The sequence below is a fragment of the Lichenostomus cassidix genome, chromosome 3 (genome assembly GCF_008360975.1).
Source record: "Lichenostomus cassidix isolate B80296 chromosome 3, HeHo_3.0, whole genome shotgun sequence".
NCBI lineage: Eukaryota > Metazoa > Chordata > Aves > Passeriformes > Meliphagidae > Lichenostomus > Lichenostomus cassidix.
The window spans coordinates 96503170-96527875 of NC_139483.1; positions in this window are offsets into that span (position 1 = coordinate 96503170).

Genomic DNA, 24706 nt, shown 5'->3' on the forward strand with positions numbered 1-24706 from the left:
AGTTCAAATGCCTCATAAAGCATTTTTTCATAAATATTTGGCCAAGTTCTTAGGTTTTTTTCCTAGTCAGTAGAAATAATTTAGTAAATCTAAAGCTACCAGAAAGAAAACCTACTGTCTAATTTAGATGTTTAAGCTTGATCATTCATGTGCTATCACTAAAGGTCTTTAAAAGTGAGTGATTCTTTCCATGGATAAATTAAGCAAATACTTCAGGAAATACTTTAGGCACATAAGGCTTAGTAAAAATTTATGTACATTAATCAGGTGAATTTGATTCATATAAAGATTTTCCCTCACACACACTTTTCATGACTGCCATGTTACCTTCTCAGATTCAGAGCTGAACAAAGATAAACTTTAGCAGTAATGCTCTCTACCATCCCCTGTATAATTTGTAATCTAATGTTCTCGTGTCCCTACATTTCAATATTGCTTTGAATTTACTCTATGTCTTGAAAGATTCATTTGGATTTTTATTTTCCAGTTTTCTCTTTAGATCACTTCTCAGTTGAAGATACTCTCCACTAAATAACAAATTTTGTTCTTTTGTTTTATGGGGATGCCTACCTGAGTGGTTTGGAAAACACCTGATTTCTAACGTTAGTCCTCAATTTTTTCGTAAAAGGAGTGGTAATTATAAATTGCTTCAGAATGAACTTAAAAAATAAGGCCTCCCAATAATTCTTCTTTGTGTATCTTAAAATATAACTTCTATTTTTGTGTTTTCTTTTTTTTTTTCTTTTTTCAGATTCCCTTCACCTTGGTTGCACATTCATTTATTTTTCTGCCAGTTTTCATTTAAGATATTCCCAATCTCTTTGCTCTCCATAAAATTCTCTTGGCCTGATTTCTCTTTAAAATCACTATCTGCTATTTCTGTTCTCTATCACTTAATTCATTCCAGAACTGATTGACTTAAACTCCTGTGTGCCGCTTAGTAAGAACTTGACTCATTATCTGCTCTGTATACTTTGCAGAAATAATAATTTTTTTTAAAAGGAGTAAATATTAGAACGTCCATTATTAGATTATAATTACAGAATGGTAAGATTGTGTTATAAAGAGAACAAAAAAATTGCTGTTTATACTTAGAATATTTCCTAGTACACTTTTTATCTTAGAAAATACTATTCTAAAGACCTTGACTTCTGATAGAAACACGATTATATTTGAAGTGCATTACTGCTGTCTCACTGGTAAGGTATTACTGTTTAATACTTGCTATGTTCCTACATTCCTTTGCTTACTTAACTCTCCCTGTCATTTCTTTTTCCTTTTTTGTTTTTGTGGAAGCCCAAGAGCAATAATCAGCAGCTTATAAATGACTACTAAAATGATGCAAATTGAAATGTAGATAGAAACTAGGTTTTTGCTTATAACTGGAAAGGTAATACTCAGTACGTAAATTATGTGATTACAGATGGGCTTCCCCAACCCACCTCCACAGGAGTTGATTTCATAATAAAGACACTCCAACAGGTTTCTCAGACAGTTGATTTTTTTATAGAAAACACTGAGTTGTTTAATCCAGACACTCTTTGGCACAAATAAGTCTGACATATTTACATAAGTCTACTCTATATCACTGTTACATACTGTAAGGTCTAGCTATGAAACAACCTGAAACTGAGTTCTCTGATTGTAAAACTCCCTCATCCCCTTAAAATGTTGCAAAAGATTTGATATTAGAGAAATGGAAATCATGTAAATAACATAAATAAAATTCTAATCAAACAGCATTAAAATTCAGAGACATTAAAAAAACAACCTTTTTAAAATTTTTTTAAATTTTTTTGTAAATGCGTCAGTCATTAGGGCTTGCATTTACTGCTACAGGTCTTATAACATTTGCTTTCCTGAGCTGGAAAAGTGGGGTATTTTCCTTTACAGTTGTTGCTGTATGAACAAAAAGTAAACTTTGAGCTATCAAAAGTATTGCAGATAAACAGCTAAATATGGACAAGAATAAGGCCCAGGTTCAGAGGTTTTCAGCATCGTGTGTTGAAATTTCCGAACCATTTGTGTGCCCTTTCCATTTTAAGGACTACACAGATTGAATGACTGCAACAGACTTTCCTGTCTGCTCCTTACCTGTAGCTCCCCATAATCAGTTCCATACCCTCACAGATCCTTTCTTCGACGAAGCACATAACCATATTCTTTAGACAGCAAAGGCACAAAGACACATGCAAGAGCTTTGTTGGCTCATTGCCTGTGCTCAGGAGGCCAAAGACTATTTCACATTGCACACTGCAGACATACAATGCAGCTGTGGAGCATAGCAGGAGCATTCCTTATCTCGCTGCAGCGTCTGCTTGTTCTAGTTTGAATTCCAGCAGCAAAACCAACTCCCAAAGGGGTTTGTACTTCATTATATACCAACCCTGAGAGGAATAGTTAGACTGCAAGTTCAGCTTTTTTGGCAAAGAAATGATGTCTTCTTGACAGACACCAAATTTGTGTAGAATTGAATTGTTGAATTGAACTGGTTGAATATTTTGCTTGCTCTTCTATTTAATCTATACAAGTGACTGGACACATGTGAGCAATTTATGGAATAAAAATGCTTCCATATTAAGAATGCTAATCTATTTTCTAAGATATTTGAGGGTCTTAAGCTTTGTTTAATTCCGTTTTGGAGAAGTATTTGGGTCTTGGGTAATACAAGACACTAACTATGAAACACCTGTGTGTTGGCTTGATGGGAGTAGAATTGACTTCACAGTGGCTGGTGCGGGGATGTGTCACTGTTGAACCTCTAGCAGAGAGAAGTCCAGGTTCTAAATGTGGCATCAAGAAGAAGATTTTATTATTTAATTCCAACTTATATAGACTTTTCAAAGGTCACCCAGATTGGTCAGTTCGAAACCTCCCCCTAGGCCTGGTTGGCCAGGCCTGAACTGTCCATATCTCGAGAAACTGTTTTAATAACATACAAACTTTATCTTTGTTTATAAAAACACAGGAAGAAGAGAGAAAGAATTCTCACGGGAAAGGTCTGTGCTAGCCACAGGGACGTGTTTTAGATTTGTGCTAAGCACAGGGTTCATAATATTGTGACGTTTTTGTTATTGCTGAGCAGGGCTTGCACAGATCCAAGGACTTTTCTGGTTTTGTACTCCATGCTGATGAGGAAGCTGGGAGTGTGTGGGATGTTGGGAGGAGACACAGCAGGGACAGGTTACCCAAACTGATCAGAGGGATATTCCATACCAGATGACATCATGCTTGGAATATAAAATGGGAGTAAGAAGGAGGAAGCGGAGGGCATTTGCAGTGATGGTGTTTGTCTTCCCAAGTCACTCTTACCAAGATGCTCTCCTGGAGATGCTGAGCACCTGCCTGACCTTGGGAAGCAGTGATTTCATCCCTTGTTTTGCTTTGCTTATGCTTTCAGCTTTCACTTTCCGTATTGAACTGCCTTTATCTCAACCCACAGGTTTGTTACCTTTTTCCCTTCTGATTGTCTTCCCAGTCCCACTGCTGGGGAGTGACTGAGCAGCTGCAAGGGGCTTAATTGCCAGCTGAGGTTAAGCCACAACAACCTGTTACTGAACTTCTTTGATAGCTTTTTAATACATTTTTAATGAGAAATGGCTCATTGATTTTCATTCATTTTCTCAGTTGAATTAAAAATGTTGTTAAAATACTGACATTTTGAGCAGTGTGAGTGAAGTCTCTAATGGACTCACCTGCCATTTTGAATATTGCCTTTCAATCAAATAGAGTAACTCATACATTTTGCCAAATTTCCTACACACCTGAAAGCTAACAGCCTTTTAATATTACAACAGCAGTAAAGGCCCCCGCAGTTCTGTTACTGTCCAGGTCTACTCATCTAGGCACCTGTCTTCCTTCTATAGTTTCAAGGTGGTCAGATTAAAATTCTTCATTTTGATGGATGAGGAACAAAGCATTAAAGTAGAAGTACCTCCTGCACCTCCAGTCTGTATTCCAGTCTCTTGCCTTTGAAACAGATATCTTTAAACATGAGGCAAACCTAGTAACAGATGACTGGAAGCACCTGTGACCCTTCTTACTATGTGTATCACAACACCAAAGTTATGGTTCTTAATGTTTGTTATCTGAGTAGGTGACTTTACTGCACAGTAGCCCAGTTCAAACAGGATGGGCTCTGAGTGTGTCTGCTCCAGACAGCAGGCATTATGGGATATGGTCACATATCTTTTGGCACATATCTATTTTGGCTCATGAGGTTCTTTTAAGGGTTACTATGTGTGCCCCTGAATTCACTTCCATTCAATCACACTGTTCTATAAAAAGTCTCTTTTATACACTGTTTAATTCATTGGTGTTAATTTGGTCTAACTTGAGTTTAGAGAGTGATTTTCACAAGATGCTGACCCAAGAGAATGGGTCAGTAACATAAACAGGGAGCAAGGCTGTTGGAGACATCGTAAGCCGTCGCTGTACCACAACTTTGCCTTGATGTGTCTATTTCTTAAGAGTAATACAAGATTATATACAACCCATACTTCCTTCAAAGCTTTATAGCAGCTCTTGAAAAAGCCTAAATGCAAGATATTAGGCAGTGATCCATTTCTTAATTTGACAGCTTCAACCTCCTCTACAAACACCTGATTGTATGGGCCCAGTTTTGACATTTCACTAGAACTTGTTCAGAATATTTTAAGGGTTTTGACAAAGAATATGAGCCTTAGAAATTACTTTCTTACAGAGCTATGTAGTCCCTGACAAAATGAGAGCTTTGCATTTAAAACAAAACCTTGGACATATTTTAGTTTAGTGCAGAGACTGTATTTTGGAATGCTGATTCTCAGGAAGCTATCTCAGGTTGTTATTAACTTCTAAATCCAATATCTGCACTGAATAGGTGCATTTATATATATTTGTGAAACAAGTACATCTTTTTTCCTTGGCTGTAAAACTTTAGGTTAAAATATCAAATATGAATGCTTTGGGATGGGGGATCTTACATTGTAATGCAATGTTTTGCCTTCCTGCTGATTCTGATTATTGCTCTGGCCTAAGCCTTACCTCTGCCCTCCAATTCTTCAGTACCCTACCAGTCAGCTGCTGGAAAGAAACATCCATCTCAGTAGTCTGACAGTTCCTCCTTAGTGACAATATTTCCCTTTTGGAGTGCTGCTTCTCATCTGCCTCTCTGGCTTGCTCAATAATCACACACAATAGTATCATGTAAAACATTTTACTTTGGTTATTTTCTGTTCATATTGCAAAGCTCTGGGGAGAAGATTACCCATCTTTTATTGACTAAGTAGCAGAGTCCTTATATACCAGAGATTATTATTTGAATTCTTTCTCCACCAGCTCTGAAGTATATTACTCTCACTTGCAATCAGGCATCCAGATTTCTGGGAGTTTTTAATTTTTTTTTTTTAATTCCTTTCTGGAAAGCTGTTTCATGGCTCTTTATTATAAATTGCCAGATTGTACTTTCAAACTGAAGATACATGGGGATAATGTTAGCAAACTAAAATGAATTCCAGCACAAAAATCCCCCACCTCTGCAGTTTCTCAAGGTTGGCGGATTTTTATATAATAATCTTTTTTTAAAGTCATGTATTTTTTATGAGTCTGAGACACACCAATTCCAATAAGTCTTTGGGCTATAGAAATAGAAAAGAAACAGGATGTAATGTTGCATATCATAATATATGAAGCAATCATTCAAATGTAGCTTGCAGTAAGTCAATAAACCTCTACTGTATTGAGGCAACTGAAGAGTAGGATATTCAAGCAAAAGTTGTTTATTCAGTGTATGTGAGGACCATTTTTCCCTAGTTTTTGAAATGTGCCTGAAATGTATTGCTAATTCGAAGCAACTAAACCAGTATCAATGTGGTATATGCATTAATGGCAGTGAGAAAAATAGAGCAAGGACAGATTTTGTTTGTACATTTCTTAGAAAGAAATATACAAGAGGCAATGTCCTGCGAATACAAAGTTCTGTATTTCTTCAGTCTGCCTTGAAATAGGGGAAATTATTCCAGTTATGGGTGTGCCATTCCTTGTGTTCTTGCCATTTCTGCAAAACAGAGAAAGGTTTTGAGAATCTGTTCTTCACAGCACCTGAGGGTCTTTATGCAGCAAACTCTATGCTGTAGAGTCCCTAGAACATCCTTTACTGTTACTAATAAATGTGAATGGTTACATGATATAAACCACACATCTTGACAACTTCCAAGGTTTCAACTCCATGGAACCCTAACCATGAAGTGGCTAAAGCATTTTCTTTATGAACATTAAAGGATGCTCTTTGGACAAAGCAGAGTGAGATGGTCAAGCTGATGGTCTATCCAGCTCAGGATGAAGAACAGGAGGCTTAGGATGGCGAGGCTGATTGCATTTACCAGGAGTTACTCTATGGGAAAGAAGTGACATCAAACAATGTGACAACAAAAAATGCCGAGGAAGTTGGTCCCTGGGATGCAGTCTGGGCATGGAAGTGGAAATAAGAGGAAAAGTTTTTCCTAGTGCAGAACCAGGAATATGACATTGGCAAAGGCCACACTGTATGCTCAGCAAGGACAGTGCCCATTCACGCATTCAGTACCAATCCTGGCATACAGATGACATGTAGCACATCCTTTTGTGCCATGGACACAACCATGCTCAGAAAATTGGCTTTTTTTTTTTTTTTTTTTTTGTGGGACTTTCACCTAAGAGTATCATTTGGGTTGTAATGAGGAAACTGTACTGATGCTGATGGTAGGGACAGCCCCTTGCAAAACCTGGTGCACAGAACTCTGCTTGACAGGAAAATGTCTCCATTTGCTGCTGAAACTACTTCTGTTTGTGGCAGTGATCCATAAAGGCAGTTATTCCATTTTATAGAAAGTGATACTTCACCAAATCAGAGGAATGAGGTTCTTATTCCTTCTTATCATAGCAGTGACACAGGAGCAGTTAAGCAAGGTCTAATCACAAAAACTGCAGCAAAGATTACACAGGCCAAATTATTTTGAGGTAATGTGAGAAAAATTATAGGGATGAACTTTCTTTTCCCTGTCTTTCCTCCCCAGACCTACCAATGATGCAGGAGTGCAGCATAGCTCAGAACAATAGGCAGCTCATACTCATATCAAGAGAACTCTGCATTGCAAGGAAAAACACATAGAATTAATCTAAATAATCTTAGCTGTTATATTTACTTGCCTGGAAGAAAGAAAAATGGTTTCATTATGATGCCCTCTAGGTTATAAGAGCAGCATTCATTCAGGGAGGAGAGAAACAATGCTTTATGATTTTTCTGATAAAGCCAGCATGAGTCAGATTTCAAACGTTAAGTAAAAAATAGTTTTCTCATGCTGGTCACAATCAGTCTCCAAAGTAAAAAAAGACAATGGGAAATCAATATGCTTCTCTACTCGTTTGTATTCTCTGAGAAGAGATGGAGGGCTTTGTAATTGAATAAATCATTTGCTATGAATTCTTCATTCAGTTTTCATAGCCAGGGCTGAAGTCTCTACATCAGGTATCATTATATAATCTACTTTACATTTTAGGACTGCACAAAATTATATACTGATAATTCATCAAGATGTTTCAGGTTTTTATCAAAGCAGAAAATTACTTCCAAAAATGTCCTGCTTTCAGAGGTGTAATGCCCTTCTAGGGATCTCTGCAACGACTTTGTGCAATGCTGAGGTTCAAAACAGAGAATTTGAAATAAGATTTATGGAACCTTAATTAATGGAATAGCTGTAAAAGAATTTTATACAAATGTAACACGTCTTATGAACTTAAAAACAGGCTGGAATGCTGTTGATAGTGCCGCTTCTTTAACAGAAGTGTAGAAAACAAAAAAACCCTACACAAAACCAATTGCTTTAATAAAATCCAACTTTATAACACACTCCATGACTGTTTCAGAGAACATTCTGACAAACAGAATGCAAGGGACCAGGGGCAATTTAATTATAATTTTGTGCGTATGGAGGTTCACCAGATGGCAAATATCTTTGCTGCAAGAAGAAATCCTTGAAGACGGGGAATGTACAAAGTTCAGATGATAGTTTTTATACGTTTGATGTTAAATAGAACTGGAGCAAACAGTAAGTGACCTGGTAAGAAAGACTCAAATGTGAATAAGACTTGGAATAGGTTGGGCCTCTTAATCACCCTCATGTTTATGCTCCAGAGTAATGCATTGTTAATTCTAGCAAGGGTGTTCACACTTCAAGGGTGGCATATGAGTACATTTAGACAATGTCAATAATAACTTGTTTGTAAAAGGAGAGAATCCTCTAAACAAACATCTGTCAGAAGTTTAGTTGTTTTGCTTCTACTAAAGTAAAATACTTTCACGGAATTATAGGTTGCCTTGAACAATGTCGTCCTATTTTCCATTACATCATCATAACTGATAAGTGTGAGTGGGGGACAGACTTTTAGAATTCCACCTGTGTTAGATTCAGGTTCTTATTTAAGTCCATGTAGCACTCCAGGACATCTATTTTTTGTGTTTACACTGAATTTAATACATACCCTTATCTTTAGCTGGAGTCTTCCTGTTGTGTTTTATTGCTTATATTTGTCCAAAGCATCTCTTCTAGGAAATAAAGGAAAAGTATTCAAGCAATGTTTTGTGAGGATGTAGATAAAAACAGTTAGCAATCTGAACTCCATCCCTAATAAAGCTGCAAAGGGAATAGACATACAGGATTTTTATCAACTTCATGTCATACTGTATTTTGGAGACACTACCTACTTACCATGCATAGGCTCATAGCTAAAGTATTTATCTAGGAAATAAAAGGCCATCATGTCAGTTTTCTTCATTGTGAGTGTGTTGGAGTCTGCATTGCAGTTATGCAGTAGTGTGAGGTAGTGACAGCCCTTGCCATCTCTTAGGAAGATTTTTACAATAGCTGAACTGATGAGACGTGCAGTTAGATGACAAAACCATGTTACACACTTTACTTCCTGGAAAAAACTAGCCTGAGTTAATGATGATCTAATGTAAAACACATACATTGTAGGATAAAATATAAAAATAGGTAAGTGGGTAAGTACAGGAGGACTTGCTGGAGAAATTTTGGTAGTAAGCCCCTGAAGAAATTATAGTTTAGACACCCCTGTGATCACTGAATAGTCCTTTTGTGTGTCTTCCCCCTCCTGCATCATGTGAAATCTTTCATTTTCTCTCTCCATATAACCCCGAAGTTTTTGCATAGTGTGGGTCCAGACGCAGTAAAGATGTGTTTAGTGAGGCATCAGAGAGGCTAACCAGTTCCAGACAGCATCAAGCTATCATAATTAGGTTATTTTCAGGTCTAAACTGGTACAGGAGTGTGTAACAGTAGTAAACATACAAACAGACTTTGTATGATTCAGATTGAGGAAACCAGAAAAAGTACAGAAACAGGGTTTCATACTCATATGTATGAGCATATTTCAGTAAGGGAGAAAATAAGGAAATTACTTGGTTACATCTACACTATTTTTAGAAAATAGAAAGAATGGTATTTCTTTCAGACTCCCCCTGACACCCCTGACACCAATGGTAGTGAAAACACAACAGAATGATCTTCAGACCTGGCAGTACAAGGCTATCAGGGGTGTGGTCTCAGGGGCTGAACTTGTGCTTCTTTTTAGGCTGTTCACCTCTGAGCTAAGCAAACTGAAGGACGTACATGCATATTTCTGTGGGCTTTGACTACATGCTTGACTGCAGAGTGGATAGACCTTGAAAAGCAAGACCTCAAAAAGCAAGAGGTCCTGTTACACTCACCAAGACATTGTGTTGCACCAAGAAGATGGTAATGCCAGCTTTATGGTATTTGCTCTGAAAGAAATGCAGATCCACAATGTATGTAGGAAATACGCTTGTTACCATTTTATTGTTATAATTTTATAAATCAGTTAAATCAGTAAAAATTTCTGAACTAGATCTCATACAAATATATACCTTGCTTAATATTCTGACTTTCTTCAGACATAATACTTTCTGCTTTACTCTAGACTTTCAAGGATCTTAAGGTTAAAAAGAAATAAATCAAGTCTGCACCCACCAAAGTTGGAGTGGGAAATGATTTTTTGTCTACTATACCTAATACTTTTCTTGAACTCTCCAGTCTGGATTCTTTCTAATGGTCTGCCTGTAATTTTCCCCTGTGGAAACATACGAAGACCTACTGCCTCAGACCATTCTCTTCTCTAAGTGAATGAAGGGTCTACCTCTAAAGCTCTGCAATAACTTGCTCACACTGCTACAGTGCAGTTAGAAGTACTGCTCCACTGATTCGTGTTAGGAAACTTGTGGTGAGTAAAGCTGCAAAGTGTTCATCACTGAGCTGCAATCAATTAACTGTGGACTCAGAAATCCATTTATAGGGATACTCCTGCATATCAACACACCAGCACGAGAACTTAGGAGAAATAATTAGAATACCTTCTGAAAAAGACAGAATGGCATGTGATGTTAATGTTGGCCAGCTATATGACAGCGCTTGAAGAGAAGGCAATCTCAAACAACCACAGAATCACACAATCATCAAATCATAGAATACTAGCTGGAAGGGACCACAAGAATCATCTGGTCCAATCTTTCTTAGCAAAAGCATGGTCTAGACAAGATTGCCCAGCACCCTGTCCAGTTGAGTCTTATAAATGTCCCATTTTGGGAAATTCACAACTTCCCTGGAGAGATTATTCCAATGACTGCTTACATTATGAAAGATTTTCCTCTTGTGTCCAGGTGGAATCTCCCCAGAAGTAACCTGTGTCCATTACCCCATGTCTTTTCCTTATGACTCCTTGGAAAAAGGGAATCTCCATCTTCTTTGTAGCTATCCTTTCAATACTGGAACAGGGTGGTAATTTATCCCCTAAGCCTTCTTTTCTCAAGGCTAAACAAACCCAGTTTTCTCAGCCATTCCTCATGTGTTATCCTTCCCACTCCTTTGATCATCTTTATGCCCTCCTCTGGACCCTCTCCAGCCTGTTCACAAATTTTTTTGAATGACAACGACCAAAGCTGAACACAGTGTTCCAGGTGTGGTCTGACAAGCATTGAGTAGAGTGCAATAACAACTTTATCTCTGCTGGAGATGCCCTTCTTGATGCAAGGCAGTGTTCTGCTGGCTTTCTCTGCTGCAGCAGCAAAATGTTCTCTCATATTGGGCTTGTAAACACAAGACAGCTTCCTTCTTCACTTTGAAGTGCTTACAGGCACTCTCAAACAGCTCTCTTTACTGCACACTGTCTCCCTTTCTTTTTTGACTAGCAATCTTTGTTGAAATACAGTAAAGTTTCTTTTTTTATTTTTAGAAGAACTGCAGAGCACTGGATGCTGGGGACAGCTGGAGTGTGTGGGATGTGGCATGCTATTTATTCTCCTCACTCTGAGAAAGCAGCAGATGGGTGACTACTTTATTAAATCAGAGTCCATGTATGGTATCTCCCAGATGTTGACCACATGATCTGCCTTGCTAGGTCATGAAGTACCTGTTCCTGTGTGCCCACTTTTTAAAATTCTGGTTCATAAGTGCTCATTCCTCCAAATTGCTGAGCTGCTGATTCACATCTGTCTTGTCTTACTGATGGAATAGGGGAGATGGGCTTTAAAAAATAAAACAACAACCGAGAGCTTTTCATATAATTTTAAGTACTTTCTGATGCATTTATAAACATGCAACAGAACTTGCCGTCACTTTATTTCAAGTACTATGGTGTATGCTTTAATGGCACAGCAAGCTTATAAATACATTAACATTTTAAGGAGCAGCAATATGGGCCTGGAAGAGAGTGGAAGAGGGTATTTTCAACTCTTTATTAAGCAAAGGACACAGAAAAGTAAACAGCTATTGGTGATGCAGCTGATAAATAGTGGAGGAATAAACCTCAGAGTCATGTAGGAGGCATTAGTAGTTGGACCTCCATAACTACAAAGCCAATATTGCCTCATGACAAGATCCAACCAGGACAAAACAGTCTTGCCTAGATGCTTTGGTTATCCTTACACAGCACACAGAGAGTTCAACAGAACTGCTCTGTCTGCTCAGGTGCATGGAGGACACACCGTGGCAGGAAGGCTGGAGTTATGTTGTACAAGTAATTGCTGTTTTATTTGCTGAGATGAAAAAGCAGGTGAACATTCCACAAGCAAATGGAAACTGTTTCATTTTCTCTAGGATATAAAAAGCAAAGGTTTGAAAACTTATGGTGTTTCCAAAGAACCGGACCGAGTTTAAGCAGCAAAGCTTCTTGTTCCCCAGGAGTCTCCTCATGACTCCACTCCATACAGTGCATATTGAGAGATGTGTTTCTACTCAACCAATGCAGTAGCTGAGCTCTAAGGAGGTTTGAGTCTGACACAGGTTGTACTTTCACGAGAAGGCTGGAGAGGAATGATGGAAAATAAAATGTATTCCCTTGTCATCTTGGTTAGCACACGAGGAGCTAAGGTACCCACAGCGGGGCTGTGAGAACTCTGCTCTCCAGGATGGTCAGCCCATAAAGCCGAATGCTCAGTGCAGCAGCCATGAGCGATTTCCTGCTCCAGCAACACTGTGGGACAGTCATCCAACAAAACTTGCAGAAGAAGTTTCTACACAAAGAAACAGGTACTCAGGGTGGGTGCAGACTTGATTTTACAAGTACATCTGTTCTGTTTATTTTTGCTTCTTTGCAGTGTTATCAACTTCTGCTCCATATGGATGATCCATATTGTGCCTTGGTGAAATGATACCACATTATGCTTTTATGCTTTTATCATCAAACACTACTCATGAAAAAAACACCAGGTTTGCCTAGGTTCATCTGTTCAATTTATTTTCCCAAAACTTTATTTTGAATAAAACACCTACGGTAAATGTGATTTATGTAAATGAATAAAACAAAACAGTTATATAAGCTTTTTGAATCATTCAGATTCTTTCTGTTGCTGTTAAACTGTATGAAATACTCTACCAACATATTTTCTTTGGGCTATTTCATTTCTGAAGTCTTGCAGCTAAATATATGAAATAATGGGATATGTAAAAAGGCTTTCATTTTGATTTTATTTCCATTCTCTATGCCAATCTTTTCAGACAAAGCAGCTCTAATATTTAAAAAAGAGTTTTACTTATGAGATTTTCCAGTCTCTTTCCAATTGCCGGTTGCAATCTTTCCCTTCCAGTCTTGGAAGTGGACTTTATTTTCACCTTTTCTCTTTTCTTCTACATTTTCCCCCTCCAGACCTCAAATCAGAGGAAACATGCCAAAAAAAAATATAAAAAAAAAAATTATAACTTTAAAGAAGGAACTAGATAACTATTTAGTCCATGCTGCTATTTTCTCTGAGTCCTTTCCCTGCCCAGGCTCATCCTTGCAAGCTCCTGACAAGTGCTCTATTCCTAGTGACCCCAAGGATGTTCAGCAGAGTGATGAGATATGTACTAGGTCACTAATATTTGTTCTTGTTGAAATAGAATAAAAATAAAATAAAATAAATAAATAAAATATAAGAAAGAGAAACTGAGTGAGGTAAGAAGTACAACCTGCACAGCTAGAATATCTTCTGCTAGTTCTGCTGGAACTTTGCTCCCCTTACAAGCCAGCACAGCCACATGAGCTCTGACAGACCTGAGCTTGTCTGAGGACAAAGGATGGCACTCTTGCTCCTTCAGACAGTTCCTGTTTCAGGGCCTTGAGGCAGTCCTGCCTCGTCCATCCCAGCCATGGCCCCACTGAGCCTCATCCCGTCCCTGTCCCAATGCCCAGGGCTGAGTCTGCCCCTGGTGCTGCTGCTACTCTGACCCTGGAGAGCCATGGGCCCATGCTGTGTCCTGGCACTCCCTGTGGCATTCAGCTGGGTCCAAAGGCTGCCTGAAAAAGAAACGAGATGAAGTTTTCCTTCTCCATTGTTCAGAGGAGACAGGGTTGGTCAGGTGATGCCGCTCACCCTCGTACTGTGATGGGACTCGCAGTGCCAGAAGGTCCATCTTTGAGTGTTGGTATGTCCATGAAAGGACCCACCTGAATATAACCCAACAACAATCTGCACCCAAAATGACAAAAACCAGCAACGATTGGGATTTCTTGGGATTTCAAATTATGCTCTTTGCCTTGGAGCATCCAACCCTGCCCAGATGGTACATGTCTTGATATATAAAGGTTCTATCTCTCAGTTTTGAGAGAAATGAGAGAAAATTCCCTCCCTCATGTTTATCACACTCATTTCCTTCTTCTATAAAATGACTACCACTCACTTTTTAACTATTCCTTTACAAACAACAGCCCACTTATATAAGTGATATTATAAAAACACTGTAAGTGATGACTGGAGCTGGTCAAACAATTGCAGTTAAGTTAGATTTACAGCAGACAGAAACAGGATATTGTTCCTGTCTTAACATATCTTCAGTCTGATGCTAACTTAGCAGCCAGGCAATCCTGATTTCACATCCTTTTCTCTGGTTTAGACTTCAGGCCTGTTTTCTTCCATCAGAGTAGCACTGCCCACAGTGACTTTACTTCAGTACTAGTTTTCTATACACGGAGACACAGCTTTAGCTACATCACGTCACTATTATATGTTATGACATTGGCTATCATCAAGGGCAGACAAAGCTATTTTGGTCTAGCATCTCTTCACATGATGAAATTATTCTCAGAAAATGGTTATATTCATGCAACCAGTTTTTTAGAAGTGTTTCTGCCTTAGAATTTGTAGTTGTATATTTATTTCTTTTTTTATTTAATCACAGAAATCAACCAGTCCTTTAGGTTGATGTGTTATGTTTCCCTTGGGCCTTCAATTGCACTCTACAAGTGCCCAGAAGAAGGCTGTAAAAAGCTGGGGCTCAATCTCTTCTCCCAGGTAACAAGTGATAGAATGAGAGGAAGCAGCCTTGTGTGAGAGGAGCTTTAGATTGGATATTAGGAAAAATTTCTGCATGGAAAAAGTCATCAAGCCCTGGAACAGGCTGCACAAGGAAGCAGTTGAATCACCACGCTGGAGGTATTTGAAAGATATGGACATGTGGATATGGAAAGGTCTTTTCCAACCTAAACAATTCTATTATTCTGGTAAGGAAAATGTTTGTCAATGGAAAGGTGTTGGTGGCATGAGGAGAAAGGCAATGAACTTGAACATGTTTAATGACAGGGAGGAAAAAAAGAGAAAATATAGTATTGCTATGTTTTTATCCATCCACATGATGTTTTGAATGATTGTATTGACAGTGTTTATTTTTGAGAAGAGGAATAGCTGATCTCATTATAAAGCAAAAAGAATAATTAAGGATATAGAAATGGTGTAATTACAATCTTTCACCTTGTCTCATTTTGAAATAGCAGGCAAATATTGTGTCACTTTCACAGGTAGCACAAGAAAGACAGTAAGAAATAAACCTTTTCTCACAGAATATGTAGAGCCTGTGAAACTCTCTGACAGATGGCATTGAAGAGGTTATCTGGATTTGGAAAGGGAAGTAGCAGTTCAGCAACAAAAACATCTACCATTTAAGAGATATATGTATTTACCCTAATTGAGTTTGGAAGTATCTTCCTTTTGGTTTTGTGGTATTGGTCAGCCCATAAGTAGTACAACCAAAGGAATTGTTTGTTAGAACTGTCAGCTTTCTTGTCTTCTGAAGCATTTGCTAGCTGCTTAATCAAACTAAGTAGGCTGGGAAATCATACATAGTGATAATCTATTGAATCAAATGGATCAAGAAGAAAACAAAGTAGAAGAGAACAGAGTGACAGAAAGGAGTGCTGTAGTTTTAGAATGAAAATGCAAAGGAGAGGACAGAAGGAAAGAAACAGAATTATTTACTAGGATGATTTTGCAGCTGTTTGGGCACTATCAAAACTGTACACAGGTTTAAGTACAAGTGAAGTCATAAGCATAAATACACTTGTGTATTTCAGTCTTCTAATAACAATATTGAAGATTATGTAAAGGTGCCAAGTAAATACGGCTGAAGGCATTGCTTAATACTTACTCCATTTGTTCAAAACTTTGTGGGTTAAGGTTCAGGGGGTCTGGTTTTTATCATGAAAAAGGCAGAGCCATTATTCTCTTCATTAAATTTTTAACACATCTGCTATCACAAAATAATAGAGCTGCTCTTAAACTGCTTTGTTCTCTTCTTTGATCCTGTACTAAAGGCTGGTTAGCTTGTTTGTATGGACAATGCACTGCAAAGTAGTGTTTCCACTAGTTTGCAGCATAATGAAGTCTGATATGCTTTGTTGGGACCAGGCATAGATGAAAAATCAGTGTTTATATTACATAAGAAAAGTATGAGAGACCTTAAAACCAGTGGTTGAATTGTATGGACAAGAATGATCATGAAGAGATGCTTCCTGGGGCTCTTTTGCCATAAGAAATTACATTATCCACCGCTGGTCAAGGTTGGGAGAGTATTATTTTCCTTACTTGTTCAAGGGGAAAGAATGGATGTGGTGTTGCTGTGTATGGCTTCTTCCAGCCTGAAATGGCAAACCTCTTCCTTGTGGTTTGGGATGATGTCTTGCTATATTGTTAAGAGAGACTCTTTTCTTTAAAAAGAAAACCCAAAAAGGTAAATATTTTATCTGGTAACCTAGAATAAACTGCATAAATGTATATGTACATATATATACATACATATGCTTCAAAGAGCTAACTTTTTAATTTTTACTTACCTCTAATTGTCCTATTTTTGTTTATATTTAGAAGTGCAGTCACTGATATTGAAAAATACAAGTATTTTTTGGGCAACTGAACTATGTGAAAAGCATAAAGAACCCAAAAAATGAAGGTATCTTCTCTTTGCACTCATCTTGCTCTTTTTCCACTTCCTCTTCTTCCCTCTGCCTCAGCCTACAGTCTTGTCATGCTTGATTCCACAGAACACAACTCAGATAACTTGCTCTCTGGTGCTAAAGCCACAGCTCATACCTGAATGCAGCTTTCTGCTGCAGCTTTTCTTCAGTCCAGTATCCTAAAAAAAAAAAAAAAGGTTCATTTCCTTTTATTTGGTCCTTCTTGAACTAAATTTTGAGTATCCCACACACCAAAACCCCACTTGAAAAGCGTCCTGTTAGAAGGCCTCCTATCCAGCTGCAACCCACTGCATACTCCCATCCTTCTCAAGTCCCAGGAACACAGAGAAGGTATTTGATTGGACTGAATCTGCCTGTGGTGTCTTCATGAGATGTTATATTTCTTTCCCCATCAATTCATACAATTTTCTTTTCTTTCTGTTGATGTTTAAATTGAGTCTTTAATTATTTTTCTTTTCTTGTCTCTTTTTTTGCTTTATATTTGCCGCAATATAATGGCCTTTTAAGCCCTCTTGCTGTAACACCAATTGAAATGTCTTGTTCCCCTGTGCTTGAATATAAACAAAAGTAAATGTCACTCCTATCTTAAAAGGGGCAGTAAGAAGAACCCAGGGAACTATAGGCTGGTTAGCCTCACCTCAGTCCCTGGAAGGTGATGGAGCTGCTAATTCTGGAAACTGTTTCCAGGAATATTAGGGCTTAACATCAGCCAAGATTTTGTTACTGCAATGGTCACTGAGCACCAGTGAAGGTTGTCCAAAGAGGCTATGCAGACTCCATCCCTGGACCAAGTCAAGAGCTTTTATGGACACAGACATGAGCAACTGGCCCTAGGTGGCCCTCCTTGAGCAGAAGGGTTGAAACAGGTGACTTCTGGACCCTTCCAACCTCACAGAGGTGTCGCTGTTGAGCCGCTAGCAGAGAGAGAAAACCCAGTTCTCCATGTGGCATAAAAGAGAGCATTTTATTATTTAATTCCGACTTATATAGACTTTTCAAAGTCACACAGATTGGTCAGTTTGAAACCTTCCCCTAGGCAGATTGGCCAGGCCTGAACCGTCCAAATCTCGAGACACTGTTTTTAATAACATCCAAACTTTATCTTTGTTTATAAAACACAAGAAGAAGAGAGAAAAGAATTCTCATGGGAAAGGCCTGTGCTAGCCACACAGAGATCCCTTCCAAACTCAGCCGTGCTGTGATTCTGTGACTGCATTGGTAATATTTATCATGATGAGTTCTCTTTGATTTTGAATATGCATTAGGAAATTACAATATTCTCCTTATGTCTATTTTTTTTAAATTAAAACCCAAAAATTATATAAAAAACATGCATTTTGAAAATGTTCAAGAGTAATTTTTCTGAAGCAGTGTTTCCTTCTTGGATCATTTTATAGACTGTTGAGATTAGAATATTAAAGTTGTCTAGAACGACTTGCCATAGTATCCCAGATTTCCTTAATTTACGTCAGAAGATCATAGCATTGAAGACTAAATCAGATTGGAAGGATCCTAAGGATATTTCTAGTCTAACCACCTGCTCAAAGCAAGGTCATCTATGAGATCAAAGAAAGTTCCACAGGGCTTGAAAACCTCCAAAAATGGACACAATCTGCTCTAATAACTGGCTGTTCTCATGATTGCTTTTCCATTTGAAGGAAAGTTCTCTCTTAGAAAACATCCCATTCTGAATTAAAATGCCCCAGAAATTGAAAGTTTTCTACAGGCCTTCATCAATTCTTTCAAAGCTTGATTTCTTTTATTAGCAAAAAATCTTCTGCTTCATTTCAACTCTATATTTTTTGTTTTAATTGCCAGCCATTACATCTTTGTATATTTCTCTTTAGCAGTTTAAAGAGCTCTTTTCTATCATATTGTTTTTCTTTATATATATATATTGTCTAAACTTGGGCATCTTCTCTCCCTTTATTAAAGGAAAAAGACTGCTCTCTTTAGGTCTTTCAGTATAAGATCTGTTTTTCAGTGTTTTGTTTTGACAGAAATTCTTCTCTATATCTCCTCCAGTTTATCACCCCTTTGGAACAGTGAAAACCTGAAATTCATAATGTTTTTCAGAAACAATCATAGAGAACTTCCAGTTCTACAGATAATAAAGCTATTATTGTTCTACTCATTAGTTCCCATTTACACACAGTAATTTGATAATAATTTCTGGTCTCATGTTATCCAAGAACTACCATTTGGTTATGGATAACTCACATCTTAAGTTAAAATGGAGGGTCATTGGCTGGCTCTATGGGCTAATCTTGCTCAAAAAGAAAGACACAAGAAACTTAAAACTTGTTTATCAAAAGTTCCAAAGAATTTTTACAAGTTTTGAGACCTCAGTTGGGCCAACATTTGGCATCACTGGAGTGTGTAGGTGAAATGGTGTGGTGTTTCTGCCTAATAATAGGATGGGGCTATGGTCAGGACTGCTTCCAGAGGCAGGTTATTTTGGGTTTCCAGTGGGACAGCTGGGCAGGATCAGTCGGAATTGACACTAGATGTCAGTACTGATCCATGAAAATACTCCCCAGGCTGCCTTTGTGTGGCTGTAAATAAGGTGAACTGCAGAAAGAAGTTCTGAGAACCTATGTTTGAACCTCACTTCTAAAGATCCCCTTTCTCATTGGTCTGCCAATTGCATTCCCGTGGAATTCCTTCAGGCTTCACAGCTATGCAAGTCATCTTTCTCCACATATTTCTACTTGAATTCATCATTGCTTCATTCTCCAGAGTCTTCTAAATTAGTCATCTTTTATTATGCTGCAAATATGCAGCATCAGCAACTTTTGAGTTAAATTGATTTACACTTAGAAGCCATTCACTAACTACATTTCACATTTGCCAAATGGAAAAAGATGAGATTAGGGATTGATTATTCTGCCACTTAAATTTTCCTTTCTCTGCAATATGAAACTTTCAGATCGATACAGCTGGACAAAATGTAAACAGAGGTCAAGGGTCTTTTGATACAGGTATGCTGAAAAGGAGAATTTAAATCAGAAAAGACACTTGCAGGCCAGTCTCTCCTGGATTATAGAAAGTGCTTGATATATCCATTCATCAAAACCCTTACTCATTTATAAAAAGTGAACTCATGCCCACACTTTTTTTTTATTCTCAGGGGAGATTTAATTTTATTTGATGTGGCCCCTGTATGCCTTGCATTGCAAGCAGGGCCATGTGCATGTGTGCTCACTTTCCCCCCAACATTTCAAACACTTGACAGCTGGGTGAAGTTTTCCTTCCGCCCAGAGAAGGACTTTTTGCTTTTCATAATGGATTGCCAGTGCTGCCAGGGCTATTTTCTCTCCAGCTGTGAGAGTGGCTTTTTAAAATGACTCACAAAAGCTGCTAGCCAGCTGCTTCACCTCAGCCTTCACAAGGGCCTTGCATTCTAAACAGGGGTAGTGCTGACTTTCTTTAGAAGGGCTCATTTATTTGGATGTTGCAGATGTATTCTGCACACAACGGTTGATCCTAAAGAGACCTCCATTCAGGCAGGTGAGTCATGGGCTTACATCACTGCAGGTGTTGACTTCGCGTTAATGTTATGAAGAGGAAACATCCCATGTGTTAGTCAGTCATCCTTGGACCATTTCCAGAAAGCACACAAAGCAACGTATGCACAATATGCTAATTTGTAGCTACTGTATGTATTATACAACTTATAAGACATCTGTAAAAATCAGTGCTTATATAGGTATTAAAACAAAAATGCTTTTCATGATGTCCCAAAATGGAAAAAATACTGAGCTGCTTGGTATTTACGTGGCAACCAATATTAAATCAAATCATAGTATTATAGTGATTAGAAATTGCAAAGACCTTGATGTCATTCAGTCTTCTTTTACACCAGCTCATATGTGCTCCCTGCAATATTTTGCTAGCTTTTATGGGTTGAGGAAAATAAATATTCTCATCAATAATCTGGGATCAGCAAGAGCTTTACGATTTGGTGTATGGGTTTCACATTTAGACTTTAGGTCAATGAACATATTTATTTTTACTTCTTGAAAACATAAACATTTCTACCACAAGTATTGAATTTTTTAAGAGGCAGGGATTGTTTAAACTCTGTTTTCAACTGGTTCAAGAAGTAGTATCTCGTTATCATAAATCATTGTTTATTAGACATATTCTGCAAACCCCAACCCACATTCCCACTTTTCCTGCTTTTATTGGGATTGTAGATACATGAGGTTTGAGATGGTACCATCTCACACGAGTTAAGCATAAATAGCAGAGGAAACCAGGAGTGCCTACAAAATGGGAGTCAGAGAATTATGGTATTCTGCCCAAGTTTTGGTATCAGTTTGATGACACAGTGCAGTGGGACACGTAGATCTTCTGGACTGTCACAAGAGTGACAATTGCATCTCAAAAGCAATGCAACTGTGGGAATGGTTGTCCAGACTAATGCAGACAAGCCTGATCTCTGCTGCAACCAGTCTGGATGGATTTTCTAGTCTGGATTCCACACAGCCATGCTATCCACCTGGAAACTGTGCACTACTCTGCTGAACTTCTCATGGCTTTCTATCTCTCTAAGTCATATAGGATGACATTTCACCTTAAACACAGTATTTTTTTAAAATTGGTACACGTCATCTGGACTGGAGTTCTTTCTTGCTTGGCTCATGTGGGACAAGCAGTGTAGTTTGGACCTGTCTGTACCTATCCACAGAGACTCAGATAGTTAAAAATGCTGTAGAAGATTTTCTCACCTAAATTTGGTTTCAGTTTCCTTGAACCCATTCCAAGTATTTGATAAACCATTCATATTCTTCCCAGGAATACAAATCTCTGAAGGCACCTACATTTATATGTGCAGAGAGCATTCAGCTGTGAAGAAAACCTAGAAACCTACAACCAGTGATACCATGAAAGCCATTCAGATTTCTCTCAAACTTTAGAAGTAGCAAATCTTCATCCACACAAAGGAAAAGGACCTCTGAGCATTCCCCAAGTCCCTTTAAGTATCAGGAATACCAATCAAAATGAAAAGTGCTTCCTATACATGACTGACTACAGGGTTTTGACAGCTAGCTTGGGGCTTTTTCATAATGCCGAAAGATCAACCATCACTGAAACACATTGCAACACTCACATTTCAGAGAGGTTAATTTTAATAGATTTTACAAGGAAAATGCAGATGTGTCCCAGCGATTAGGCTGCAGTTGTGCAGGAGATCAGATTAGGTGGACTGAACGGTTCCTTCTCATCTGAAATCTAGAACTCCAATGAATTTTTTTAGCAAAAGGAAAGCATGCTTTGAAATCTCCATTCTTATGTCACATTGTTTATGCCAGATATCAGGAAAATTAATTTCTTTTGTCTTCACAGATAAGGGTGAACTCAGGGCAAATGAATATACTAAGGGAGTGAGAAGATTTTCACAGTTTTATCCTGAGTCAAAACCCCTGATTTTTGACACTTCTAGTTTTCACCATCCATTATTCTGACAACTAAATGTATTCATTTCCACCACTGGAAATTCTCTGCACAGTGTCTAGAAATGCTGTTAGCAACAAACAGAATATTTTTCAGTTGTAATGAAAACTTTATTGCCTCAAATTTCTAACAGTTATTAGATGGTTTTTTTTCAGGACTTATTTTTCAATGTGGATTTTTACTGTCTGTGTTCCAATTAGCCTTTCCATGTGGTCAATATAAAACATCTCAGAACCCTTTCTGAGAGTAATACTCTTTTCCTATGTCCCTAACATCTGCAAATAAAGCATATGTACTTCTGACCCAAACTTGTATATATATCCACCATACCAATTACTCTGAATATAGTTGGTCTTAAAACTGACTATGCCTACCTATTCTTTTTTCAGCACACATTTCATATCCCTTTCATACTCTGTCTTTTCATATTCTGCTTACTAGGATGCATGAATTAAGTACATAGTTTGGTGGTCTCCCTTTTAAGAAAGAGAGAGAGATATTTTCTTGGTGCTAAGGAAAAAGAGGAGGCAGCTGACAAAAAAAATTTTGTTAAACTAGGACAGCCTTAATTTTATTTGTATTTGTCTTTCCTCCTCTCTTTATCATTGCTCCTCACAAGAACCTTGCCAGCATCTGGCCAAAATAATATTTTTTCTTAAACAGGGAACTGCAGGAAATCAAAGTCTCCTACATTAGGTGATTCCAGGCTAGTCACACCTTCAAATATAATTATCTTCTGAAGTTTCTGAGCTATCAGGGAATGTGCCACTGGTGATCTTCAAGGTACACAGTTTAGTGGAGTAGTTAAACTCTCCAGCTGGCCTCTAAAAGACATTGGTATGTCAGCCCTGGCAAGGCATTTAAGGAACTTATTCAGTACAATTGTGCCTTGAATGCAACTTCAGCTGCACAACATAAGAAGGGACTTCTTATGACATATTGCTGCAATATACGATAATTTCAAAGAATCATTTTCTTCTCTTGAAGCAACTCATAGCAAGTCCTTCTACCAGAAAAGGGGCCATGAAGGGAGAGGAAAAATCATGATATAAGGCATTTCAAATCTTCCACAAACCTCTGTTATAACTACTGTTTATTTGTTAACTCACAGTGTCAGTTTATTCATAGTCTACACTGCATATCACACTTTTTCTGACCTTGTTTTAAGTCTGCCCAAACAACATTAGATGAAGGAATTTATGCATCTCGGTCTAAACTCAGAAATACAATTATGGGGGAAGAGATTACTGGTTTATGTATTTCATTTCCCAATCCTCAATTAATTTTAGAACTTCGTCCTGAACATATAGTTCCCTTATTTTTTTGCCCAAAGAAAACAAACAGTGGCCCACACTAATGTCTGAAAGATTCTTTTAAGACATCAAACTCCCACTGACATGTAAATGAACAATTTTCATTTGCCTGGTGCAATGTATACAAAAGTGATTGATCTACATAAAAGAATGTGATTTCTAAATGTTTTCTATGGCCCCAGCTGTTCAATGCTCTAAACATGTGGAGAATATCAAGGACAAAAAACTACAAAGTATGTGATTTTTTTTTCCAATACAATGATTAAATTATATAGCATGAGAGCTTTCCTCCTGCCATATCAGAAAAAACTCATCTAAAGCCAATAAAATGGAATGGATCAATGGATATTTCATCACAGGAAACCCAGCTGTAAGATAACAAAATGGACTGCATTTAGCCCTTCATCTCTCAAACGGCTGACACTGAAAGTGGGCAGCTGTGACTTTTTGGTTGTGCTGTTTGTTTATTTTGTGGAAGCCGATTGCCTTTGAGAATGTAGCAAATACTAGAGAATTAATCACTTACTTGAGGGAAGGAGGTGGAGAGTTGCTATTTGTTTTTTTATTTTTTTATTTTTTAAGATACTTGGCACATACTATTTAATGTGACCTAACTATAGAAGAAAGAAAAACAAAAACCAACACACTTGCAGTGTGGTTTGCTGAACACCCACACATTAAATGTGCTCTGCAGAATTTACAATTATAACTTGTTCTGATTACAGGAGAAATTATTTCTAATAACAAATCTGAGGAACTTTAAAAGCTCATATACTGCATTCTCAAATCAAAAAATAAGATTAATTTTTTAATAGATTTCCCTTTCCTTTAAGAAATAATACCTAATATTTTCCTTGCAAGTTCAAGAAGATTCTGTTTGTGGAAGCTTCAATGCATGTGAAATGTTCTGGGGAGCATTCACAAAGCTTTGCAATGTGTCTTATATGTATTTCATCAACAGTCTGGAAGCAAATGCAAAAATAATTAAATAAAATTTTTCCCATACCTGAAATCTTGACAGGAATATGGTGGCAAGGCAGTAATACTGTGTGTCCTTGGATCCTCCATACTGGCTGGCTCTGTTCAGAAAATTTTTCTGTGTAGCCACGTACAAAATGAAATATCTGAGAGCCATGAAGTCCTTCAGCATCAGTCTTTGGTTG